At 38.6% G+C, this 27509-nt stretch overlaps 1 non-coding gene across 1 annotated transcript; it reads right to left on the minus strand.

Moving 5' to 3' along the window:
* Window positions 1–22426: 22426 nt before the first annotated feature.
* LOC141609771 (small nucleolar RNA R71) lies at window positions 22427–22533 on the minus strand. The gene has a single exon (XR_012527682.1). It is a non-coding gene; the product is annotated as a small nucleolar RNA R71 (small nucleolar RNA).
* Between the last annotated feature and the right edge of the window lie 4976 nt (window positions 22534–27509).

Genomic DNA, 27509 nt, shown 5'->3' on the forward strand with positions numbered 1-27509 from the left:
TAGCTTAGTATCTCCTCCATAAGTCAATGCCCAATCCTTAGTTCTCCGTAGGTACTTAAGGATGTTTTTAACAACCATCCAGTGTGTTTCACCTGGATTACCTTGGTACCGACTCGTCATACTCAATGCATATGTCATGTCTGGACGTGTGCATATCATGGCATACATGATTGATCCTATGGTTGATGCATAAGGAACACGATTCATGCGTTCGACCCCTTCCGGTGTCTTGGGTGACTGAGACTTGCTCAAATGCATCCTAGATGTCATGGGAAGGTTCCCCTTCTTGGAGTTGGTCATGCTGAACCTTTCAAGAATCTTATCCAAATAAGACTCCTGACTCAGTGATAACATCCATCGTGATCTATCTCGATAGATACGGATTCCCAATATGCGTTGTGCCTCACCCAGATCTTTCATCTGGAAATAGTTCTTCAACCATCCTTTTACCGAAGATAAGAGAGGAATGTCATTCCCAATCAAGAGTATGGCATCGACATACAATATTAAGAAAACAATCTTGCTCCCACTCGACTTGACATATAAGCATGGTTCCTCGACCGATCGAGTGAAACCATACTCTTTTATCACCTGGTCGAAACGATGATTCCAACTCCGAGAAGCTTACTTAAGTCCATAAATGGAACGTTTAAGCTTGCACACTTTCTTAGGATTTTCAGGATCTATAAACCTTCGGGTTGTACCATGTACAATTCCTCCTCCAAATAACCGTTTAAGAAGGCGGTTTTCACATCCATCTGCCAAATTTCATAGTCATGAAAAGCGGAAATCGCTAAGATTATCCGAATGGAACGCAGCATAACTACGGGTGCAAAGATTTCATCATAATGCATTCCGTGCACTTGAGTGAAACCTTTTGCCACTAGTCGTGCCTTATTGTGAGTTAATATCCGTATACTACCCTTTAAATTTAGGACTATAACGTAAATTTAACATGCGAATATCGTCATAAAACATAAATACAATATAGAAACGATAAGGAATTAGAATCAACCTCGGGTCCTTATAGTGCGGCGTAAAGAACAGAAATCAAATGAGATTCCCTCCTAATTGTTGCACCCAAGACCTTGTCCGAGATATGCCCTTGTGCTAGAACGTGTTCTCCGATTGCCTTGCAATATTGGGAGAACTGATGTGAGTTTGCTTGAGATGTGAGATCTCGGTTTCTACAGAGAAGAATGCTCTTCGAAACCCTAATTTTTGTTTCAAATGATGATTAGGTTACAAAGAGGAGGGACTCCCTCTTTGTATCATTCGGCCAAACCGAGTGAGTAAGAGAGAAATGGGCTTTCCATTTCCTCTTCACTTAAACTCGTGATCCGGTCCATAGCTCGCTAAGTGTATACGACGCGGTTTAATTATAAATCACATTATCGGTTATCGGAAATTAAGGCATCGCTAAAAATACGGGCTAGTGAATTATTAATTCGTGTCCGACAAAACAAGATTTGTATAATTATATTCAATATACATTTAATTAAATATAAATCGTTTATATTTAATTTTACGAATTAATTGGTTAATTCGCCTTAGCCCATGATATTTAATCCGTATTAAATATAATATCTCAACATCACATATTCGACTAATTACTAGTCAAATAACTCGGACTAACCGGTTAGTCAAATTTGGCATCTACATGACAGTATTTTCATACGGTCACATCTCTCGAACGTATCCTATAGGTGTGACTTTTAGGGACCAGTTGATCACCGCCATCTGTATGACAATAACGTCAAACTTATCTAGCAAGCCAACCGTTATTGATAAACGTGGATCAACTGATAATAATACCAAAGTATGCCCTTTGATCCTTTTAGAGGTTTGTAAGTCCTTGCACTAACTGTTAAGGACACCAACCCCAACAAGCTCCCACTTGTCCGTACAAGTGCATGTGCAATGACGTTATCCGCACTAACCGGAGGACACAAGCTCCAACAAACTCCCACTTGTCCGTACAAGTGTATGTGCGATAACCGATTCTCATATTCATTTAAAATTTCTCCCACACAATGTAAAACAATTTGCTGATCCGGATCCACAAAGGTCGTATTTTACAATCGATCTGTATCTAGAGTGGTTTCCCGACTAGAGAGTAACTTAACTGATAAAACGAATCCGTATCCAAGCATGGCCATGCATTTCGATTCTGACTCCTCGAGTGGCCCCGAGAAATATCGAGTACCTGATAAAGGCTGAATATTTCCTTCAACTCGACTCCTTCCGATCTATGCACAAAGATGAAATGACCCAGAAAAAATCTACTTGGCCCCCCTGTTACGGATGACCGTGAGAAAGAAACCAAAGTCACCCAAAATCTACCGTAGTCTCAGGAGACAGTCGATAGTCAAAAGAATCGACTCTTAGGATCACCATGGAAGTCCTATCCACGACCGGGCAACGAATGTTAGAAAACATTTAGGACTCCACGTCGATGTCACAAGTGTGTCCTACGAAATATCCGTATAAATCGCCTCCGTGATTGGTCACCAACCGGTTGACTTATGGCTCGTTGAACCCACCATCAACCAACGTCACAAAATAATTGCCAGAGTTATCAGCTCATGTGGGCAATTAAGGACTAAAAAGATATGATGTTTGTTCAGTTCACTTTGTGGTGTTCAAAATTGTCGTACAATTCCACATGAAAAACAAAATATATATATATAAAATATCAAAACGATGATGTCGTATAGAGTACAAGAGAGGATGAATCTGATCCATAAAAGAGTACTACAACTTTGGAACACGTTTAATTCCCATGGAATTAACATGCCCTTCATGCTTATCTTGTCGTAATGCTTTAGTGAGAGGATCTGCTATGTTATCATCCGTAGCAATCTTTTCTATCACTACTGTCTTTTGCTCCACGTAATCCCGGATTAGATGAGCTTTCCGTTGTACATGTCTAGACTTGTTGCTAGACTTTGGCTCCTTAGCTTGGAAGATGGCACCACTATTGTCGCAATAGATGGTGATCGGGTCATTCGAACTAGGCACTACAGATAGCCCATGTAAGAATTGACGCATCCATATCGCTTCCTTTGTAGCTTCGACGCGGCATAGTACTCGGACTCGGTCGTAGAATCTGTTTATAACTTTGTTTCGAACTCTTCCAAATGATCGCAGCGCCATTAAGAGTAAAAACGAATCCAGACCGAGATTTCGAGTCATCTCGATCCGTTTGGAAGCTAGCATCTCACAGAATCGGTTGCGCATGCTTTTGATCGCCTCCATAAGTCAATGCCCAATCTTTAGTCCTCCGTAGGTACTTAAGAATGTTCTTGACAGCCAACCAATGTGGTTCACCTGGATGTTGTTGGAATCGACTTGTCATACTCAATGCATATGCCACGTCGGGACGTGTGCATATCATGGCATACATGATAGATCCTATTGCCGAGGCATAAGGTATCCGTGCCATGCGCTCTTTCTCTTCCTGTGTCTCGGTGCCCGAGACTTGCTCAAATGCACCCCTGGAGACATAGGAAGGAACCCCTTCTTGGAGTTAGTCATGCTGAATCTCTCTAGGACTTTGTCTATGTAAGACTCCCGATCGAGAGATAGCATCCGTCGTGATCTATCTCGATAGATACGGATGCCTAGAATTCTTTGTGCCTCTCCCAGATCTTTCATCCGGAAATGGTTTTTCAACCATACTTTCACCGAAGTTAAGAGAGGTATGTCATTCCCAATCTGGAGTATGTCGTCAACATACAATATTAGGAAGACAATCTTGCTCCCACTCGACTTGATATATAAACATGGTTCCTCGACCGATCGAGTGAATCCATTTTCTTTTATCACTTGGTCGAAGCGATGATTCCAACTCCTTGATGCTTGCTTAAGTCCATAAATGGAACGCTTAAGCTTGCACACTTTCTTAGGATGTTTTGGATCGATGAAACCTTCGGGTTGTACCATGTACAACTCTTCCTCCAAAAAGCCGTTTAAGAAGGCGGTTTTCACGTCCATTTGCCAAATTTCATAGTCATGAAAGGCGGCAATCGCTAAGATAATCCGAATGGAACGCAGCATGACTACGGGTGCAAAAATCTCATCGTAGTGCAAACCTGGCACTTGGGTGAAACCTTTAGCAACTAGTCGTGCTTTGTAGATATCTTGTTGACCTTCCACGTAAATGCTTTATCTTGTAAAGCCATTTGCATTGAAGGGGACGAACCTTAGCAGGTAAGTCGACAAGATCCCACACGTTGTTCTCATACATAGAGTCCATCTCGGATTTCATGGCCTCAAACCATAGTTTCGAGTCGAATCGGTCACGGCACCTTTATAGGTTGCGGGTTCACTACTCGTTAAGAGTAGAACGTCGTCTATATCATGTTCCTCGACCATACCAATGTATCTGTCCGGAGGAATAGAGACTCTTCCCGACCTCCTAGGTTCCTCAGAATATTTACCGCAATGGGATTGAAGGAATAGGTTCCTCCAATGGTTGCTCGGTGTTTGGTTCTGGAATCTCCGACATGTCGAAGGTTCTATCACTCTTTGCATTCTCAAGAAATTCCTTCTCTAAGAATGTCGCACTAGCCGCAACAAAAACACGTTGTTCGGTTGGCGAATAGAAGTAATGACCACGTGTTCCTTTAGGATAACCTATAAAGTTTGTCTTGACCGATCGCGGGCCGAGCTTATCTTCGTGTCTCCACTTGACATAAGCCTCGCAGCCCCAAACCCGTATAAAGGACAAGTTAGGGACCGTTCCCTTCCATAGTTCATATGGAGTCTTGTCAACACTTTAGACGGACTTGGTTAAGTATTAGAGCGGCTGACAAAAGAGCATAACCCCATAATGAATCAGGTAAAACCGTGTGACTCATCATGGATCGAACCATATCAAGTAGTGTTCGATTTCTCCGTTCGGACACACCATTCAATTGAGGTGTTCCAGGTGGAGTTAACTGTAGGGCAATCCCACAGTCTTTGAGGTGTTGATCAAACTCGTGAGAAAGATACTCGCCACCACGATCCGAACGCAGTGTTTTAATCTTTCTACCTAATAGGTTCTGTACCCTATTTCGGTATTCCTTGAATTTCTCAAAGGATTCACTTTTGTGCTTCATTAAGTAGACATAGCCATATCTACTTAAGTCGTCCGTGAAAGTGATGAAATACCTATAGCCTTCTCGTGCGGTGATTGACATAGGGCCACATACATCCGTGTGTATGAGTCCTAATAGGTCAGCAGCGCGCATTCCTACACCTTTGAAGGAAATCCGAGTCATCTTACCGATGAGACATGATTCACACGTGCCAAATGATTGAAAATCAAAGGCCGAGATAGCTCCATGTTTGATGAGCTGTTTTACGCGTTTCTCATTAATGTGTCCCATACGGCAGTGCCATAGATACGTTTGATCTTTGTCACCAACCTTTAACTTTTTATTCATTACGTGTAATATTTCGGTGGTCTGATCTAAAACATAAATTCCGTTCATGGAGACTCGCCTTGTCAGAATCATATCGTGTAATGAGAAAATGCAAGAATTATTTTCTATTACAAATGAAAAACCAAGTTTATCAAGTGCGAAACTGAAATAATGTTTTTCAAAGACTAGGAACATAATAACAAATCATATAATGACAACTCGAATCCGCTAGGAAGTCGGATCACATATGTCCCCTTTGAGATGGCAGCTACTCTTGCTCCATTCCCGACACGCAGTCCACCTCACCCTTTACGAGGGGTTCGATGTTTCGGAGCCCCTGCACATGATTACACAGATGAGAACCACAACCAGTATCAAGTACCCAAGTTCCGTAACTTGCGTGGTTAATCTCAATCATATGAATAAAAGTTGAAGAAGAGGAAGACATACCAACAGGTTTAACGCGACCTGCCTTTAAGTCCTCATGATAAACAGGACATGTGCGTCTCCAATGCCCAGTCTTGTGGCAATGATGGCATTCCATGTTTTCATTCTTGCTCTTTGTCACGCCTGATGAGGTGCTCGACTCACCAGGCCCACTCTTACCTGAACCCGACTTCTTGAACTTCGCCTTACCTACGCTAGGTTTGCCCGAGCTTTGCCCTTACCCTTCCCTTTATTCGACACAACGAGAACATCCTGTTTCATGCTCCCACTGGACTTCATGTCCTTCTCGGTCTGTACGAGAAGGGAGTGCAGTTCATGGGGAGTTTTCTTCAAATCATTCATATAGTAATTCGCTCTAAATTGCGAATAACCATCGTGGAGTGAGTGAAGTATGCGATCGATAACAATGTTCTCGCTGATGTTACAGTTAAAGGTCTCCAGTTTCTCGACATTCTCAATCATGCTGAGAATGTGTGGGCTAACCGGTTGGCCCTTCTGGAGTCTCGCATCAAAGAAGCGAGTGGTATGCTCATAGGTCACGATTCTCGGTGCTTTCGAGAATTCCTTGGTGAGCGTGGTGAAAATCTTGTTTGCACCATGGGCTATGAAGCGTTTCTGCAAATTGGGTTCCATTGCAAAAATGAGTACGTTTTTAATCGCACCCGCTTCCATACGTAAATCATTAAACTTGGTGACTTCAAAGAGCTCTAGCCGTGGGACCTGGGTTTGCCGGGATGGGCTCCAAGAGATATTTGAGCTTCCTGTCGCCAGCGGCAAAGATTCCGTAATGCCGCCTCCCAGTCCGCGAAGTTGGATCCATCATTCTTCAGTCGAGTAGACTGATTCATCTGATTCATGAAGATCCTAAGCCAGGACTCACGGTCCAATGTGGCACTTGGCATTGGGTTATCACTTGAACCAGCCATTTGTTGTTTAGCAGTTTAAAATCGTGATCTACACTGAAAAAGAAAGAAAAACAAAACGAAATAAGCAACTCATCGAGGTGATTTAAGTCTATTTTAAAATTCATTTTAAACATGTAGACTCTCCCACTTGCATAATTGATCTCCCTCAAGAATGATACAAGTGATCCCAAGACTCAATTTCTGTAAACTGATAAGCCAACTGTTTAGCTAATTCTTCTGGAAGAACTCTTGGTCGATAGATTTCCGGAAATCCTATCTATAGTCCACCATAGTCACAGGATCGTACGAGTGACCATAGTGTTGAGATAAAATAGGTCAATCGGTTCCAACTTACCCGACGTAGAAGGGGTCATATTATGCCTACCGACGAAGAAGGGACTCATTGGAGTTTGACCTATAAAGACCGTTCTCAATTTTTGTTTATACGAGGAAGATCCCATCAACTAAATTATAATTCATTTTAAGTGAACGAATAACTAGCGTCTGTCGTGAATGAATTTATTTGGATGATGGCTTAAAAAACGTGTGACATACGAATGTCAAGGAAAACTAACTCGTGACCTCTATATGTGTCAGTTTTCATGCAATTATTAGGTGGTTTGGTTTTTAGGCGGAATATGATGCATACTATCGTTACGATAAATTAAATAAATGAATGCAATACGTAAATAAAATTTCCTAGTGTGGCCTATCCTAATAAAAAGAACAAAATACAACTTTGGAATCCACCGTTGGACCCAAGAAGCTTGTCTTGTTGTTCCATCTTGATCCAGGTAGCGGGAGTGAGCATCTGGTCTCCGTCTTTGGTCTTCTCAAAAATTACAATTAAAATTACAAAATATAAACCTAATTACATTCTAATTAAAAACTGTAATTACAAGTGAAAAATCCAAAACCGAGATACGAGATCTCAAAATACAACCAAGACCGTGTTCCATCATTACGGTAACACGTTCTACTAAGGCCACACTAAGTTACAACTGATTGTAAAAATAAATAAATACGTAATATAAAGCATTCACGGCATTCATAATTAACGATAAATGAAAATGCATCAACTAAAAACAAATTCATTCGTGACATAATTCCGTAATTATGTTAAATTTATCCAAACCACCTTTTAATGATTAAAATTCATGTGATAAAACCGCTTCTATCATTCAATTTTAATCCATTACAATCCGTTACTTTAAGTATGCTTTAAAATAACTTAATGGTACGTGGTGAACCGTTTCACAATCATAGCGAGTGTACTATATCCGTATAAAGTACATATTGAAGCCAAAAGAAAATTTAAATCAAAAGAAACAAATTTTCAAAGTCATCAAAGACGAAATCCCTCGATCCAGGGGACATAAGTGCTCGATCGAGGACAGAGGGCTCGATCGATCGAATCGCAAGTCGATCGAGAGGTATGCTAATCAGGAGGTACTCGATCGACAGGACTGGTGGTCGATCGAGGACTTATATCAAGACATCTTGCTCGATCGAGTACGAGGACTCCTCGATCGAGCAAAGGGGTTTTAAAAGCAAGTCGATCGAGTACAACAAGGACTCGATCGAGTAAAAACTTGTCAGAAAAACCACTCGATCGATTAAAAACTTGGTCGATCGAGTGCAAAAACCTCTGAAAACTTCAAACCCTCGTGAAACAGTTTTGGCGAGACAAAACAAACGTTATTTTGATCAAAACTGATTGAAAACAAAACTACAAGATGCTAGACATTAACATATTGTTATAATGATCGTGTAAAATAACAATATGCATAATATCAAAACGAAAATGACCCGTGTAAAACATGTCACTACGATGCGGTTTTCGATACAAAACAACAACAAGATCAACCGTGTAAACAGGACACGGTTCCCAATGCAACAAAAACGCAGCAATAATAAAAAAAAAAATCTGTGAGAATTACCGCAGCCGCACGGAATTTTAGACAAAACAAAAATCGTTTCAAGATAGTTTTATGAAAAACACATGGAAAAATTCACGTGGCCTCGCTCTGAAACCACTTGTGAGTTAATATCCGTATACTACCCTTTAAATTTAGGACTATAACGTAAATTTAACATGCGAATATCGTCATAAAACATAAATACAATATAGAAACGATAAGGAATTAGAATCAACCTCGGGTCCTTATAGTGCGGCGTAAAGAACAGAAATCAAACGAGATTTCCTCCTAATTGTTGCACCCAAGACCTTGTCCGAGATATGCCCTTGTGCTAGAACGTGTTCTCCGATTGCCTTGCAATATTGGGAGAACTGATGTGAGTTTGCTTGAGATGTGAGATCTCGGTTTCTACAGAGAAGAATGCTCTTCGAAACCCTAATTTTTGTTTCAAATGATGATTAGGTTACAAAGAGGAGGGACTCCCTCTTTGTATCATTCGGCCAAACCGAGTGAGTAAGAGAGAAATGGGCTTTCCATTTCCTCTTCACTTAAACTCGTGATCCGGTCCATAGCTCGCTAAGTGTATACGACGCGGTTTAATTATAAATCACATTATCGGTTATCGGAAATTAAGGCATCAGCTAAAAATACGGGCTAGCTGAATTATTAATTCGTGTCCGACAAAACAGTATTGTATAATTATATTCAATATACATTAATTAAATATAACTCGTTTATATTTAATTTTACGAATTAACTGGTTAATTCGCCTTAGCCCATGATATTTAATCCGTATTAAATATAATATCTCAACATCACATATTCGACTAATTACTAGTCAAATAACTCGGACTAACTGGTTAGTCAAATTTGGCATCTACATGACTGTATTTTCATACGGTCACGTCTCTCGAACGTGTCCTATAGGTGTGACTTTTAGGGACCAGTTGATCACCGCCATCTGTATGACAATAACGTCAAACTTATCTAGCAAGCCAACCGTTATTGATAAACGTGGATCAACTGATAATAATACCAAAGTATGCCCTTTGATCCTTTTAGAGGTTTGTAAGTCCTTGCACTAACTGTTAAGGACACCAACCCCAACACTTATAGGTATCTGGTTGCCCTTCTACAGAATGCTTTATTTTGTAAAGCCATTTGCACTGAAGAGGTCGTACCTTGTTAGGTAAATCAACAAGATCCCACACGTCATTCTCATACATGAAGTCCATGTCGGATCGCATGGCTTCAAGCCATAGCTTAGAGTCGGAACAGGGCATGGCACCTTTATAGGTAGCGGGTTCATTACTCTCTAGGAGCAAAACGTCATTTTCCTCGACCATACCAATGTATCTGTCTGGAGGATTAGAGACTTTACCCGACCTCCTAGGTTCCTGAGGAATGTTAACCGTATCATTAGTTGAAGGAACTTCTTCCTCCATCTGTTCCTCGGTTGTTGGTTCTTAAATCTCCGATAGCTCGAAGGTTCTATTACTTGACTTGTTCTCGAGAAATTCTTTCTCTAAGAACTTTGCACTAGCTGCAACAAAAACTCGATGTTCGGTAGGCGAATAGAAGTAATGACCAAACATTCCTTTTGGATAACCAATAAAGTATGTCTTGACCGATCGCGGGCCGAGCTTATCCTCGTGTCTCCACTTGACATAAGCCTCGCAGCCCCAAACCCAAATAAAGGACAAGTTAGGGACTGTTCCCTTCCATATTTCATACGGAGTCTTGTCGACAGCTTTAGACGGACTTCGGTTAAGTATAAGAGCAGCTGACAAAAGAGAAAAACCCCATAATTAATCAGGTACTACCATGTGACTCATCATGGATCGAACCATATCAAGTAGTGTTCGATTTCTCCGTTCGGACACACCATTTAATTGAGGTGTTCCAGGTGGAGTTAACTGTAAAACTATTCCACAGTCTTTAAGGTGTTGATCAAACTCATTTAAAAAATATTCGCCACCACGATCTGAACGGAGTGCTTTAACCTTTCTACCCAGTTGGTTCTCAACCTTATTCTGGTATTCCTTGAATTTTTCAAAAGACTCACTTTTATGCTTCATTAAGTAGACATATCCGTATCTATTCAAATCATCCGTGAAAGTGATAAAATATCTATAGCCGTCTCTTGCGGTGATTGACATAGGTCCACATACATCAGTATGTATGAGTCCTAATAGGTCATTAGCGCGCATTCCAACACTTTGAAGGAAATTCGAGTCATTTTGCCGATAAGACATGATTCACACATGCCAAATGATGAGAAATCAAATGTGGAGATAATCCCACTCTCAATGAGTTTCTTTACACGTTTTTCATTTATGTGTCCCATTCGACAATGCCATAGATAAGTTTGATCTTTGTCACCAACCTTTAATTTCTTATTATTCACATGTAATATATCTGTGGTTTGATCTAAGATATAAATTCCATTCATGGAAACTGCTTTGCCATAAACCATTTCACTAAAAGAGAAAATACAGCTATTGTCCTTTATTGAAAATGAAAAACCGTCTTTATCAAGTACGGAAACAAAAATAATATTCTTAGATAAACTGGGTAGATAGTAAGAGTTATATAAATATAACTCAAAACCACTCGGGAGATGGATTACGTATGTTCCCATTGAGACTGCAGCAACTCTTGCTCCATTCCCGACTCGCAGGTCCACATCACCCTTTGCGAGGGGTGTGATGTTTTTTAGGCCCTGCAAATGATTACACAGATGAGAACCACAACCAGTATCAAGTACCCAAGTTCCGAAACTTGCACGGTTAATCTCAATCATATGAATATAAGATGACATACCAACAGGAGTGACGCGGCCTGCTTTTATGTCCTCACGGTACACGGGACAGTTCCTCCTCCAATGCCCAGTCTTGTGACAATGGTGGCACTCAACGTTACCGCCCTTTCTCTTTTCTTTGCCTTGTGAGCCACTAGTCTCACCAGGCCCACTCTTACCGATTCCTGACTTCTTAAACTTTGGCTTTCCTACAGTTAGGTCGCCGTGAGCTTTGCCCTTACCCTTATTCTTGTTGGAAATCATGAGAACATCTTGCTTAATGCTCCCACTCAATTTCATATCCTTCTCGGTCTGTACGAGAAGTGAGTGTAGCTCATTAGGACTTTTCTTCATATCATTCATGTAGTAATTTGCCCTGAAAAGGGCAAAACCATCATGAAGTGAATGAAGCATACGGTCAATGACTATGCTCTCTCTGATTTTGCAATCAAGTGCCTCCAGTTTCTCGACATTCTCAATCATGTTAAGAATGTGTGGGCTAACCGGTTGGCCCTTCTGGAGTTTCGCCTCAAAGAAGCGACAGGTGTGCTCATAAGTAACGATTCTCGGTGCTTTTGAGAACTCATTAGTGAGCGTGGTGAAAATCTTGTTTGCACCTTGGGCAATGAAGCGTCTTTGCAAATTGGTTTCCATTGCAAAAATGATTACGTTCTTTATCGCACTTGCTTCCATGACAAAGTCACTATAAGAAAGTGACTCGTTAGCTCTTACATTGGGGCCTGGGTTTGGCGGTATTGGCTCAGTTAAGTACTTGAGCTTACCGTCAGCAATGGCAACATTCCTTAATGATGCCTCCCAGTCCACAAAGTTGGACCCGTCATTCTTTAGTCGTGTGGACTGATTCATGTGGTCCATGAAAGTTTTGAGCCAGGACTCGCGTGCAAGTGTGGCACTTGGCATAGGGATATCATTATTTCCAGCCATTTGTTGTAAGCAGTATTATCAATATAAATCGAATTCTACACTACGAAAAGAAGAAGAAAAATATAATAAGCATACTCATCGTTATGATTTAAGTCTAATGCAAAAACTGTTATAATGCGAAGACTCAAGCATTTATACAATTGACCTCCCTCAAGAATTATATAATGATCCCAAGACTCAATTATCTGTAAATTGATAAGCCAACCTCTTGGCTAATTCTACTATTAGAATTCTTGGTTGATAATTTTTTGTAAATTTTATCTATAGTCCATCATAATCACGAGAAACTCTTCGGATTATAATGTTGAGGTAAAATAAGTCAACACAAACTACTTACCCAACGTAGAAGGGGTCACATGGAGAGTAAGATCCTATATGCCTACCGATGAAGAAGGGATTCATAGTTGTTTGGCCTATAAAGACTAGTCTCAATTTTAGTTTTAGAGGAAGATCCCATCAACTTTATTTTAATTCATTTTAAGTGAACTAATATCTAGCATTCGAGAATGAATAAACTAAGATGATGGCTTAAAATTGTGTGACATCTTTATGTCCATGATAAATAACATCCAAACTATATGAGTCAAATTTCATGCATATAAGTAGTTGGTTTGGTTTAGGCGGAATATGATGCACTAATTATCAAGCGAAGAAAAGCAACGAGAATGGAAAAAACGAAAACAAAAACAAAGTCCTAGTGTGGCCTATCTACCAAAGTGAACATAAATACAACTTTGGAATCCTTCCTAGGACCCAAGAAGCTTTACTTGATGTTCCATCTTGGTCCATGTAGCGGGAGTGAGCAATCTAATCTCCATCTTTAGTCTTCTCAAAATTACAATTAATAAATTACAAAATAAACCTATTTACATTCTAATTTCAAAAACATAATACTAATGAAAGCCAAAGGAGATTCGAGATCTCATAATTACATCAAGATTATGTTTCCTTCATTACGAAAACATAATCAACTAAGACCACACTAGTTAATACAAAATTACAACCGATTGCAAAAAAAAAAACGTAAATAAACCATTCAACAATTCATACAACTAAATAAAATGCGTCAACTATAAATTAATCATTCAAGACATAATTCCTTAATTATGTAGAGTAATTTATCCAAACCACCTATTTCTAAAATGATCAAAATTATGTGACAATTCCTCAATTACTCACAATAATTCCAATTTTAATACACATTAACTTGTAATATGAATTAATCCAACATTATTTTAAACCACTTTAAAATAATTGGGTATCTAAAATTTGTGAACTTTTTCACAACAAACAATCATACATTATAGATTTAATGTATAAAGATTATTGGCCAAAACAAAAACGAAAAACAGATTTTTTTATTTATTTAACAGCTCTCGGCATTCCCAAAAAAAAAAACGAAAAACAGGTTTTTTTTTTTTTTTTTTTATTATTATGGCTTTCGGCATTTTGCCCAAAATTTCGAAAAAAAAACAGTTTTTTTTTTCTTTTCGAAAACAACCCTTTTAATATGAACAAATTTGTTTAATGTTGCTACTAGAACAAGATTGGCATAATCATCAACATTTAATTTAAACATAGATCCAAACTAGATGATTCAATTTAACCTCTTAAAATGAATATCTAAATTATGATTAAATCGATTATCCGAATATTTGATTCATCACAATTGATTTGAACATTATTAAATTAATGAATCATGATTCTAAACAACAATTTAAAACCATGTATGCCAAAACTATATAGCAAAAAAAAAAAAAATGAATATCATCAATCAGAAACAATTTCCATTTACATTTCAATTTAATTCTTATTAAATCAAAACATCTACAAATTTATCATATTATCATCTTAACATATTAAAACAACAATATCAATAAATCAAAATGGAAATAAGGAATCAAAAAAAAAAAAAAAAAAAACTCTCGGCAAAAAAATGGTGCGGCCGAAAAAAAAAAATTTCAATTTTTTTTTGTTTCAATCCATTTATGAATATCATATAAAATAATTTCGTGGCCTATGCTCTGATACCACTTGTGGGAAATATCGGTATATTTCATCAAGAAAATTCGGATTATAACGAAATTATGAAATATGAAATAACGAGTCATAAACGAAATTGCATAAACAAAAGAATAGAGATTAGAATTAACCTCCAGTCCTAGCAATTTGGCCTAAGAACAAATATCGAGATCGATATTCTCTTAATCGTTGCACCCAAGAAGCTCCGAGAAATGCCTCTTTCTTGCTAGAAAGAAAACCCTAATTTCTAATAATTTTAGAGTAGTTTTTAGGGTTTTGATGAGAGTGTTTTTTGGTCAAAAATCAAGTGAGAAAAATGATCCCCTCTATCCTCTTTTAACCGTGCAAAAGGGAGAGGAATAGGGAAGATATTTTTCTCCTTTTTTTCTTCCTTAAACCGTGTGAATTCCAACCAAATAAAGAGAAAAATCTTCTTATTTTAGGTTGTTATCATATTGTATAAAATGTGTATAATTATCAATTGTCATTTATGTCGCCACGTATTAATAAGTCCACACACAACAGTTTGTAGTCGATTTAATAATACCGGTCTGTCAACATTTTATTATGACAATATCGTATATATATATATATACATTAACTATAAATATAACATATTTATAATTAGCTAATTAAATATAACTGGTTACGTTTAATTACGAATTAACATCTTAATTTGTTTAAGCTAACATTATATATATTAGTTAAATATAACATATTATATTCAATTTACGAATTGACAGTTAATTCGTCTCAGCTAATATTATTTAATTGAATTAAATAATCGTCTCATCATCACATTGACTAACTGTTTAGTCAAAAACATGGACTAACCTTTTAGTCATATAAGGCATCAATGTGATTACATTTCCATAATCACATCTCTCAAACACATCCTTTAGGTGTGACTTTTAGGGACCAGTTGATCACCGCCATCAGTATGATAATAACGTCAAACTTCTAGCAAGCCAACCGTTATTAGTAAACGTTAATCAACTGATAAAAATACTAAGTATACCCTGTGAACCTATAAGAGATTTATACACGTTATCACACTAACTGTGGAGGACACTAGCTCCAACATTTATAGGTTACCCCATTACCTCCCGAGGATATTACTTCTACAAACCTCAAGAACACAAAGTGTTTGTGTCTAGTGAGGCTGTCTTCTTAGAAAGTGAGTTTATTTCTAAGAGACAGAGTAGGAGAAATTTTGAACTTGATGAAGTTCAAGAGCCACAAACCGAAATAGAGACGCAAGAAGACGTTCCTTCGTCGTCTAATTCTGTTATCATTCCTCAACCGAGGAGGTCGGGTCGAGTTTCTCAACATCCTGATAGATATGTTGGACTTATCCAAGAGGATGAGAGTTTTGATGTGTGACTTCTTGAAAGTGACGAACCCGCCACCTACAAAGCTACAATCTCTAGTCCAAATTCAGCTTTATGGCTTGAAGCCATGAGATCCGAAATTAGTTCTATGCATGAAAATCAAGTTTGGAACTTTGTGGATTTGCCTAAACGGGTGAGACCTCTTCAATGCAAATGGATCTTCAAAGTAAAGAATGGCATAGAAGGACATGATGATGTCTACAAAGCTAGGCTAGTTGCAAAGGGTTTTACCCAAGTTCAGGGTCTTCACTATGATGAAATCTTTGCCCCTGTAGCCATGCTTAGATCCATTCGGATATTGTTAGCGATTGCTGCATTTCATGACTATGAAATATGGCAAATAGATGTAAAGACCGCTTTTCTAAATGGGCATTTAGAAGAAGAGGTGTACATGATGCAACCTGAAGGTTTTGTAGATCCTAAAAATCGTAACAAAGTGTGCAAGTTTAAGAGATCCATTTATGGTCTTAAGCAAGCATCTAGAAGCTGTAATCATCGATTCAATCATGTTATAAGAGAAAATGGTTTTACTCGAAGGGTTGAGGAACCATCTTTATTCATGAAGTTCAGTGGGAGCAATGTTGTGTTTCTAATATTCTATGTGGATAACATACAACTTATTGGAAATGACATTCCAATGTTATCCTCCGTCAAGGAGTATTTGGGAAATTATTTTCAAATGAAGGATTTAGGAGAAGCACAATGCATACTAGGTATCCGGATCTATAGAGATAGACCCAAAAGGATATTGGCATTGAGTCAAGAATCTTACATTGACAAGATTCTTCGACGCTTCAGCATGGATAAGTCTAAGAGAGGCTTAATTCCTATGGGTAGTGGAATCATTTTGAGTAAGTCTCAATCGCCCTCCGAACCCGAAGATGTTGAACGCATGAAATTGATTCCCTATGCTTCCGCTGTTGGATCAATCATGTATGCCATGATATGCACTCGTCCAGATGTCTCATATGCTTTAAGCATGACATGTAGATATCAAGAGAATCCAGATGAGAGTCACTGGATAGCTGTTAAGAATATCCTCAAGTACTTGCGAAGGACTAAGGATTCTATCTTAGTGTTTGGAGGAGACTCCGAGCTATGTGTTAAGGGTTACACAGACTCAAGCTTTCAAACAGACAGAGATGACATGAAATCACAAGGTGGATTTGTGTATATGCTCAATGGTGGTACCGTCAGCTGGAGAAGCTTCAAGGAAGCCCTGATTGCGGATTCTACTACGGAGGCTGAGTACGTTGCAGCATCAGAAGCTGCCAAGGAAGCTGTATGGATTAGGCAATTCGTGGAAGGGCTAAAAGTAGTTCCTACCGCCAAGGATCCCATTACTCTCTATTGTGACAACAATGGAACTATCTTCCAAGCTAGAGAGCCAAAGTCTAGTAATAAATCTAGACATGTACTCAGAAAATTTCATATTATTAGAGATTTTATTGAAAGAAAGGAAATTGCGATTTGTAAGGTTGGGACGGATGATAACTTGGCTGATCCGCTCACCAAGCCTTTATCGCAGGCTAAACATGATGGACATGCTGTATCCATGGGGCTTAAACGTATGCCCAGTTTGTACTAGACTATTTGATATGAAATAAAAAGTTGTTTTATTTGCTCATATAGAATAATCGCATTTGTTTTTTTAAATTTAATTTTTATTACTTTGTCATATCCAAATGGGTTGTTTAGACAATATTGAACCCCATTAAAGTGAACTAGATTGACATAGTAATCGCCCATAGTTACTTACATGAGGTGACGTCTTAAAGTAACTAGAGTGTGATACGGTTGATGGGAAGTTCAAGTACCATAGAGTCATAAGAGACGACTACTCGATCACATAGGCCGACTGTGAGGGACACTCTGTCGGGTTTATGACCGCTTATAGAGTTCTGGCAATTTTAATAGCCTGGTCGTGGCGAGAGCTACTATGATATTCTTATGAGTCGATTCTTTTAATAATGACTGTTCGCCTAAGATGGCACAGTTTTAGAGTGACTTTGATTTATGTTTGGCGACCTTCGTAATTGGGGTCTTATGGACATGTTTTGGGTCATGATGAGCTGTGGCTAATCGAAGGGAAGAGTGCAATAGGAATTGTCCATCCCCGTCAGGGTTATCTTATATCTCAAGGCCACTCGAGAAGCAATGAACTAGAAATGCATGGCCACGCTCGGAAAGTATCTATGGTAGATAATTCCGGTCAGACAGTTATTCTCCAGATTGAGAAAACCACTCATGATATGATCAAATGCAAGTACGACCTGCAAGACACCTTGTATTGAGTGGGAGATAGTAATAGGACAAGAGAATTGGTGACGCACACTTGTCTTGGACAAGTGGGAGATTGTTGGAGTATGTGCCTCGACAATAATGCGTTCACGTGTTTAAATCTCATGATAAGAATACATGAGGGAAAGTTATACTTTATTATCAACTGATCCATATTTATCGGTAATGGTTGCATTACTGTCGTGTGACGGTGGTGATCAGTTGATCCTTAAGGTCATACCTTTAGGGTAACTGTCTCAATTGATAAATTAATTAATTGTATGATGATACAAGTTAATTAATCCTTTAAATTAGATGATGTTTTATTGTTTATGAAACTATAATTAGAATGAATAATGTATTATTATCACAAGGTGTTGTGAATAATAATTATATGGTCCATTTTACGTATGAGTAATCATGTATTACCAATTGTATTATTTATTTTGTATGTAATGATTTTTAATAAGTTAAAAAATGCATTACATTGATACATGTCTAGTAACATGTCACATTTGTCACAAGTTACAAATGACCAAATTACAAACTTAAAATGGATTCCATGTTACATATAGAAACCGGTTTTTCTATATGGATGGGAGACATTTATGCTTTAAGTTTAAATGCTAGAGACAACCCCATAATGCATGGTTAAGGGATTGGTCACTTTAGGTTGTCTTGTGAAGAACAATTGAGGAAAAACATAAGCAAGGATTGGCCTTGTTTCCCTTGATCTACCCGGCCCCCTTTCACCTCTCTCTACTATTAGAGTTTTTCCAATTGCAAAATTCATTCTAGTGTGAGAAAAATGTTAGTTCTCTAAAAATTGTTTTGTGAGAGAAAGAATAAATATTAACATCATTTCTATACTAATATTAAGATCTAATTACTAGTAGTAATAATAGTTTATATTAGTAATATTTAAAGGAACATCTACTAATTTCTAGTAATAGATTAGTGAATGTATTGAGAGGGATTACCTTGGTACAATCCTTGAGGATAGATTCCACACTTGAATCTTGTTCATCCATAAGGAAAGCTCAAGAACTAGATAAGGTAGGTGACCTTACTAGTGCCCATATTTCCGAAATATCAAATGTAAGGAATCTTTATTCTTTACTCTTGTGGTTGTTTTGCATGCATAAGATCTTATATTAATTTTATGACTAAATTAATTATTCACATATTCAATATGTATACAAATGAGATTAATGAATCCCTACACATCTAATATGCGAATCTGATCCATGTCATTTGTTAAATAGACTTGCTATTTTAGGTATCTCCAGGTTGACCTTTCGTTTAAAATAACGTGTCCGTTTTGGATCGCAAATCCTCAAAAGTGAGTTCGATAACTCAATTCAACTTATATCAATGTTGTATACAATCTTGAGGTCTTAAGCCCTCCCATATCTCGTATGGAGTCTTATAAGTGGTGTAGCCAATTGGCTTATAAAATTTCCCCTTTTAGAGTTCAAAATAACTCTTTTTGACTTTATAATCATTCTTTCTTATATCAAATAAGATGTGACATTAAGTCACAAAAGTATAAGTGAGAATTAAATTTATGACTTATGAACTTAATTACAATGATCCCATCGTTGTAATTCTTTTATGATTAAATTAAGTCAACATAATTTACGTTTTGATATGAAAGGTGTATAATGACAAGTTTTAGAACGAAAATTTCCATAAACCGAGTGACTTGGGTTGCAAACCAAGCCACTAAAATTCAAATAAAACTTCTTGTTCTTGAAAACAAAAGGAAATAAACTAATTTCCATGTCCAACTAGGAAATTAAAAGAGTTCTAAAACAACAAGTTCAAAATACAAAAATAAAACGAAGACTATCATTATATAGGCTAAGCTTCCATAGGTCTTCTACTATGGGCAGCTACTCTAGCTTCCCTTGAAGAGCCTCCTTAGGCTTGCTTGTCTTTTCCTTTTTTCTTTGCTCGGATGCCCTTTAAAACTGATGTGACTCATAAATGAGCACATTTAGTCCCCGAATTAGTCTCGGTCCTATGCTTTATAGTACATAATTGGGTCATTTACTATCTTTAGCTTCCCATTTTGCATATTCGTTGAGGTTTTGTCTCCTTGGTAGGAAAGGATTACTAACCTTGCAATTACAAGGCGAAATGGAGCTAAATGGATCGCACCTAATGACCAAGCATCTAAGAGAAGACCAATACTAGAGGCCTAAGTAGATAATAAAGTGAATTGGGCAATGCTGACTGCCCACGGATCCGAGCGGACCAGACACGATCCGGGCGTCACCCGCTATCAACATCTGGGCGTCTTTCGACCATGACGAGCGGATCGCAGCTCATGGAGCCGAGCGTCTTCCAGCGGATCCGAGCGGATCAGAGGCCAGAGAGCCCGTGCCACAGCTCAAGACGCATGGATCGTGGAAGACTAGCACGAGGATATGCTCATTTCCTTCGAGAGGAGCATTTCCTCAACTTTTATTAAGGTCTTAATAGTCATATAAGCCCTTAGTAACCCTAACCTTTGTACCTAATCTTTAGTATAAATACCCCATTGTACTACCTAGATTATAAAAGAAGCTTGAATTAAGTTCTAATCAAGTTGTAATCTCATCCTAATACTCTCAAATTAGTCCTAATTTAGTTGTAATACAAGTTATCAATATTAATCACATCTTAATCTTTCCTTAAGTTTGCGATTGTTCTTCCTTTATTTTGGGTAATTAGAAGATTATTTGGGTTTATTTGGGAGATTGACAACCTTCCATCAATTATCAAGTACTTCTATTATTCTTTGCATTATTATTTGGAATCATCTTTATAGGTATAATTCTCTTAACCCTTGTTTTAATTATTTTTAATTACGTTCATTTATTCATCATGTTTAGCCTTGTTAGTTTGATCGACAATCTTATTAGCTTGTTGAATTTGATAATGAGTGAGTAGTCTCGTAGCTAGTGTTAATGGGGAAGTAGGGGAAGCAATTTTGCTTGCTTGTTGTGATTTCAACTTATGCACATGTTATGTTTGATGAAATGCGAGCCTATGAATCCTTGCATTTTTTACCCATCACTTATCTCTTCAATGAGGCTTGTAAGCTTATACATCAACTCGAGCCTCACTAGACCATGCATAGTTGGATAGGAAGGATTAAGTCGACTTGTAAGTGTTGTACAATCTAATCGATTCGGCTCCGGGACCCAAACCTTCTTAGGGATTGTAAGCTTATACACCAACTCGATCGCATCACAACAATAAGTGCTTGCTATATATTTGAGAACATGTTTGTATGATCAACTCCCATGAATCCCCTATGAACCCATGACACCCTAGTGCTTTTAATCAATTGTTTACATCTCATTTTAATTACCTTTCTTGCTTCCATTACTTTACTTTTATCTTGTTAATTAGTTTAGACCAATCTCATCTCAACCCAAATTGTGACACCCTAAGACACGACCATTTACAATTAAAAATCCTACATCAATACCCGTCCCTTGGGATCCGACCTTTACTTGCCTCTTTGCTAAGAGTAGTTTGTGAAGTTATAAATATTGTTTTGGTTGGTAGCTTTTGACGACGAGTTTGAACCAGACCAAAAATGGCGCTGTTGTCGGGGACACTGTTAAATTGATTTGATTTTCATTAATTGTTTTTAGTTGTGTCTTTCTTCACCTTGGGGAAGTCAATATCCTCAAGGTTGTTCTAATCGTTTTCGAGTTGTTTGATGTTTTGCATGACTAGGAGATCACAAGGTAATTCATTACCTATTGACCTTGAAATTAAAAGAACCTTAACCAACAATAGAAGAGTTGCTAGAGGTACTTTGAGAGGTATTGGAGAGATTGTGGACATTCAACCAAATAACATTGAGTTTACCAACCCTTTTGCAAGAGAAGGAGAGGACAACCCAATAAAAAACCGACCACAAAATCAACCCACAATGCCTAAATTTTCATCACATTCCGTACCAACCGAGGAGAACCTACCACATGGTACTCCTACACCACAACACCTAACCGGTAATTTCATTGCGAAATCCGCATTCATACAACTAGTTGAGAGAAGTTAATTTGGAGGGATGCCCAGTGAAGACCCTCACTCATATATGGAGACTTTTTGTGACTATTGTGATGCGATTTCTCAAACCGGGGTTACTCAAGACCAAATCCGATGGGTATTATTCGCTTTTTCTCTGATTGGTGCCGCAAAGCAATGGTTGAAGAGCCTAGACAAGGCTACCCTTGGTATTGACTCATGGAAGAAGTTAGCACTTGCTTTTTACAAGAAATTCTATCTTCCGGAGAAGACCAATATGTTGAGAGCCCAAATCACTGGGTTCAAGCAAAGGTACGAGGAATCATTGTATGAAGCATGGGAGATATTTAAGGACACTTGTCGTTCTTGTCCACACCATGGACTTAGTGAGTGGTTCCTTGTGCAACAATTTTGGAACGGTCTATATGAAGACTCCCGCAACATCCTCAATATGGGATCCTATGGTATGTTTACCGAAGTTGATGACAATCAAACATGGGCCAAAATCGAAGAGATGGCAGTTCATAATTCACAATATAGTAGACCTCGAAAGGCTACTAGAGGAGGAAAACATGAGGTAGATTCCATCACTAAATTAGGTGCTCAACTAAGTGCTCATATTGACACCATCGATTTGAAGTTTGAGAAGGCTATGGCTAAGCTTGATGAAGCTTCCAAATCACCTAGACAACATGTTAATGCTATGGTGGCATCATCCTCAATTCCCAGTGGAGTATGCGAGAGTTGTGGAACTTTAGGACATGACCAAAGTGAATGTAGGGGAAAAAGTGAATGCTTTCCAAGCATATAAGAGTGGTACCCCTTATTCCAACTATTACAATGAGAATACCAAATTCCATCCAAATCTTTCATACAAAAGCCAAAATGTTCAAAACCCTCAACCAACGTACACCCCACCTCCAATGAGAAGTCAAGCTCAAAGACCCTTTTACAACCAAAGCCAAAGTTTTCAAAATCAACCTTCATACAATCAACCAAATGACCAAGGCTTTGATGTTCAAAAAGCGGTCCTCCAAATGCAAAAGAACCAACAAGAATTTTTCACCCAAATGCAAAAAGATAGCCAAGCCAAAGATATCACCATCAAAAACATACTAGCCCACACCAAGATGCTAGAAACTCAAATGACTCAATTAGCATCTTCTAACTCCCAAAGACAAAAGGGGCAATTACCATCTCAAAGTAATCCCCCAAGACATGAAACGGTGAGTGCCATCCATTTGAGAAGTGGTACAAGGTATGAAGAGCCGAAGAGGCCCATTGATGAAGATGTTGTGAATTCTACTGACAAGCACAAAGTTGTGGAGAACTCTAAAGAAGAAGAACCCACCACCAATGAAGATTTCAAAGAAGAAGAATAAAGAGAAGGCTAAAGAGATAGAGCCTATTGTGATTAGACTTCCATTCCCAAGTCGTCAAGCTAAGCCTAAGCTTGATGAATAACTTGGAAAGTTCATGGAGATTGTGAAGAACTTAAAAGTCTCAATTCCATTCACGGAATTGATCAATCATGTTCCGGCCTATGCAAAATACATGAAAGACATTCTTACCAAAAAGAAATCCATCCGGAAGCTAGAGACTATTGCATTCACTAAAGTGAGTAGTGCTATTCTACAAGGAAGTTTACCTCCAAAGCTTAAAGATCCGGGAAGCTTCTCTATTAATTGCACCATTGGCGACACCACAATCAACAAAGCATTATGTGACCTTGGAGCAAGTGTGAGTGTCATGCCATACTCGGTGTGCAAAAGGCTAGGAATGGGAGAACTTAAATGCACCAATATTACGCTTCAAATGGCGGATCGATCAACGAAGACACCTTTAGGATTATGGGAGGATGTGCCCGTAAGAATTGGCAAGTTCTTCATCCCGGTGGACTTTGTTATTGTTGACATGGAGGAAGATTCCAACATTCCTATCATTTTAGGAAGACCATTCTTACATACCGCGGGAGCGGTGATTGATGTGAAGCATGGAGAGCTCACACTTGAAGTGGGAGATGAGACGATCACTTTTAATCTTGATAAGACAATGAGAGCTCCCCGACTACATGAGCCGTGTTTCAAGATTGATCACTATAGCCAAGAAAATGATAGGAAGAAGTTGGCATCTCAATGCAAAGATCAAGCTATGGGTAAAGAATCACCACCCATATGGAAGAAGAAAGTGGATACTCTTCAAAATGCTCTATCCGGAGAGCAAGAAATTTTCAAAACAATGAGAGCTTGAATAGCTCACCACCAATCATGATAAGAGAAGAAGAAGGCCTCATTGTCCATGACAACAAGAAAGAGGAGTTGCTTTTGTCAACTCATGACACCATAGGGAAGCAAGCTAGTGAAGTATATGGTCTATGGGATGACGATTTGAAGGATTAGTCAACCCCTATATTAGCAATGCTATGACCTTAGACCAAAGCTTTGTTGATCCATGTCATCACCTTGACATGGGTCATCACCATGAAGAACACAATGTGCAAAGGTCTATTGAAGATATTTACAATGAAAATGAACAAGCCTTCGACTACTTCTACAAAGTGTTGAGCAACATCAAAAACACCTTGGCTATGCACCCTTGACATATCATTTAAAAGTGAGAGTTTGGTGGAGTCCTCCATAAACCACCATTTGTAAATATTCTAACCCTTAACTTGCATTTTACTTCTTGTATTGCATTTTTGTCAATTTTGGATATGCAATTTCATACTTTGATCAAGATTTTCATTATGAGAGAAAGTGAGGGAGGGATTTTAATGTGCTTTGATGTGTAGTGTTTGATTTTGTGTGGGGATAACAATTGCCTAGGCTATCCGAGCCTTCATAGTGCACCCACAATGATGAACAAAGGAATGAAGAAGAATGATATTGGAAATGAATCCCCGCTGGTGGAACTGAACCCGTGGGTGCTGTACAGGAGAAGATCCGAGCGTCCCAGAGGGAACCCGCTTGTCTTGGGCATGATCCGAGTGTCCTGGCTATAAGACGCTCATCTTGGGAGAGCTGAAGTTAAACTTTTGAGACTGTTCTAAAATCTGGACAGATCACAAGGAAGACGCCTGTCTCAATCCTGAAGACGCTCGTCTCAGAAGAAATCTGCGCATCTTGACCTGTGCAAAAACTGAAATTTCACACTGCCTATTAATCCGAGCGTCCCCAAGAGAAGACGCTCGTCTCCTGCAAAATCCGCCCGTCTCCATATTAATCCGCGCATCTCAGCACGGGTTAGAAATTTCTCAACTAAGGATCCGGGCATCTTCACAAGAGTCCGCCTATCTCCTACTGCTGAATGCTATAACACGGGATTAATCTCCTCATCCTCATCCCCATTTCATTTCTTTCTTTCAAAACACAAACACACATCCAAAACCCTCAAAACCCTCAATCCCCTCATTAACAAAACTCAAAATCCTCAACCAAATTCACCAAAATCAAACCCAAACTTCCTCATAAACACAATAAAATTACTCCTTCATCAACAAAACACCAAACAAACACCAAAATCCTTAAGGATTGAATCGATTTCTAGGGTTTCAAGGCAAAATTCGAAAACCCCATAATCTATTTGGGATTAATTGAAGCTTGAGGAGACTAGAAGCATTCAAGCAAAGCTTTATTTTGTTGATACAATCTTGAAAAAAAGAAGACATGGCAAGGACTAAAGGTGAAAACAAGGCACCCACAACATCAAATCTTTCAAAAAGGCAACAAGCTCTTTTAGCCTCAAAGGCTATGGTAGTGCATCAAGCAAGGGTGGAAATTCAAGAGGTTACTACTCCTATGGTGGAAGCTACTCCTACTCCGGTCATTGAACAATTGTAAGATTATCCGAAGGTAACTTTCATAAGCGATTCTCATAGAAAAGCATTTATATCCCTTGCTAGAAAGACAATTTTGCCTACCAAATTTATATGTCATGATGCTTTAGCCAAATTGGGTGATCTTGAGAGGACCAAGAATTTTTTCAAGTCTATGAAGTTGAATACACTCTTTGATATGCAAGAATTGACTTACCCTTCCCTTACCTTGTAATTTATAAGCTCTTTGAAAGTCACTAAGGTAGAGACTCGGAAAAATGTTGAATTCGGCCTAGAAAACAAGGATAGAAAAATGTCTTTTGAAGAGTTTGGCAAGGTGTTTGGTCTTAAGCACCATTCTACTTATGTGAAGAAGCCTTCGAAATATGACCCCGCACCTCTATGGAAAGCAATCACAAGGAGGAAATTTGAATCCTTCCATGAGAGTCGTGTTCTTTATGTCAACCATCCGGGCATAAGAGTGTGGCATAAGGTTGTGGGCAACACTTTAATTGCAAGGAAAGGCACAAATCATTTTACCGAACTCGACTTTATCTACCTTGAATCCACCATGAATGTCAACAAAAAGTTCACCCGGGAATACAACATACTTCAACTCCTAATTGATCGGTGGCTTACAATTGACCATAGGAAAGAAGGAGCGGCTTTTATTGTGAATGGAGGATTAGTGACATGGTTAGCCAAACACTTTAACCCGGATTTCAACAAAGACAACACATACACACCGGTTAAAGGAGGCAAACTTCTTGATTTAGCCACTATGATTTACAAATTTCATTGGGTCAAGAATAATAATCTTGACAAGAAGTATGAGTAGCTCACTAAGGAAGCTAAGTCCTTTATTCTACCCAACAAGATTTGCCGACTCAATATCCGAAGTCCAAACTATCTTCTTCCATTCTCCGATGAAGCCGAGTTGATTATGCAACAACATAGGGAAGCTATTGCCGAGCCCTCCTCCTCCTCTATTGTGACTCCACCCTATCCGTTTACCTGCCAAGAATTCCGACCCAAAGATGTTGAGGTAGGTAACGATTACTTAACCCAATTGATGCAACATATGCATAGGGAAGCTTATGAGGACCGAGTCAATGATTACCGAGCTCAATATCCGCCCCTCCTACACTTAGCTAGGCAAGGACTCCTTGATCCATCATGTCTTTTGCCTAGTTGGGCGGATTGGGAAGTGTTCTTTCCTAATGCTCCTAGAGATGCTAGCATGGGCGGTGAAGTTACCAAGGGGAAGGAGATTGTGGTTGAGAGTGAGGAAGATGAGGAACAAGAGGTTCAAAGTTCAAGTGATGATGGTGAATCCTCCGGGTCCATGGAGGTAGATGATGATGATGATAATGAGGAAGATGAAGATGACGATGATAGTGATGAGGATGTCGCCATGAGCGACAATTTAGGTTTGACAAGCTTTTGGAGGATGCCACAATCCATTGTGAGTTTTCTACACCTCCTTTTATCTTTGTCTTTATATCATTTCAATTTAATCTTGATCATTGGTTTTGAGTCCTAGCAA

The sequence above is a fragment of the Silene latifolia genome, chromosome 10, assembly GCF_048544455.1.
Source record: "Silene latifolia isolate original U9 population chromosome 10, ASM4854445v1, whole genome shotgun sequence".
Classification (NCBI taxonomy): Eukaryota; Viridiplantae; Streptophyta; class Magnoliopsida; order Caryophyllales; family Caryophyllaceae; genus Silene; species Silene latifolia.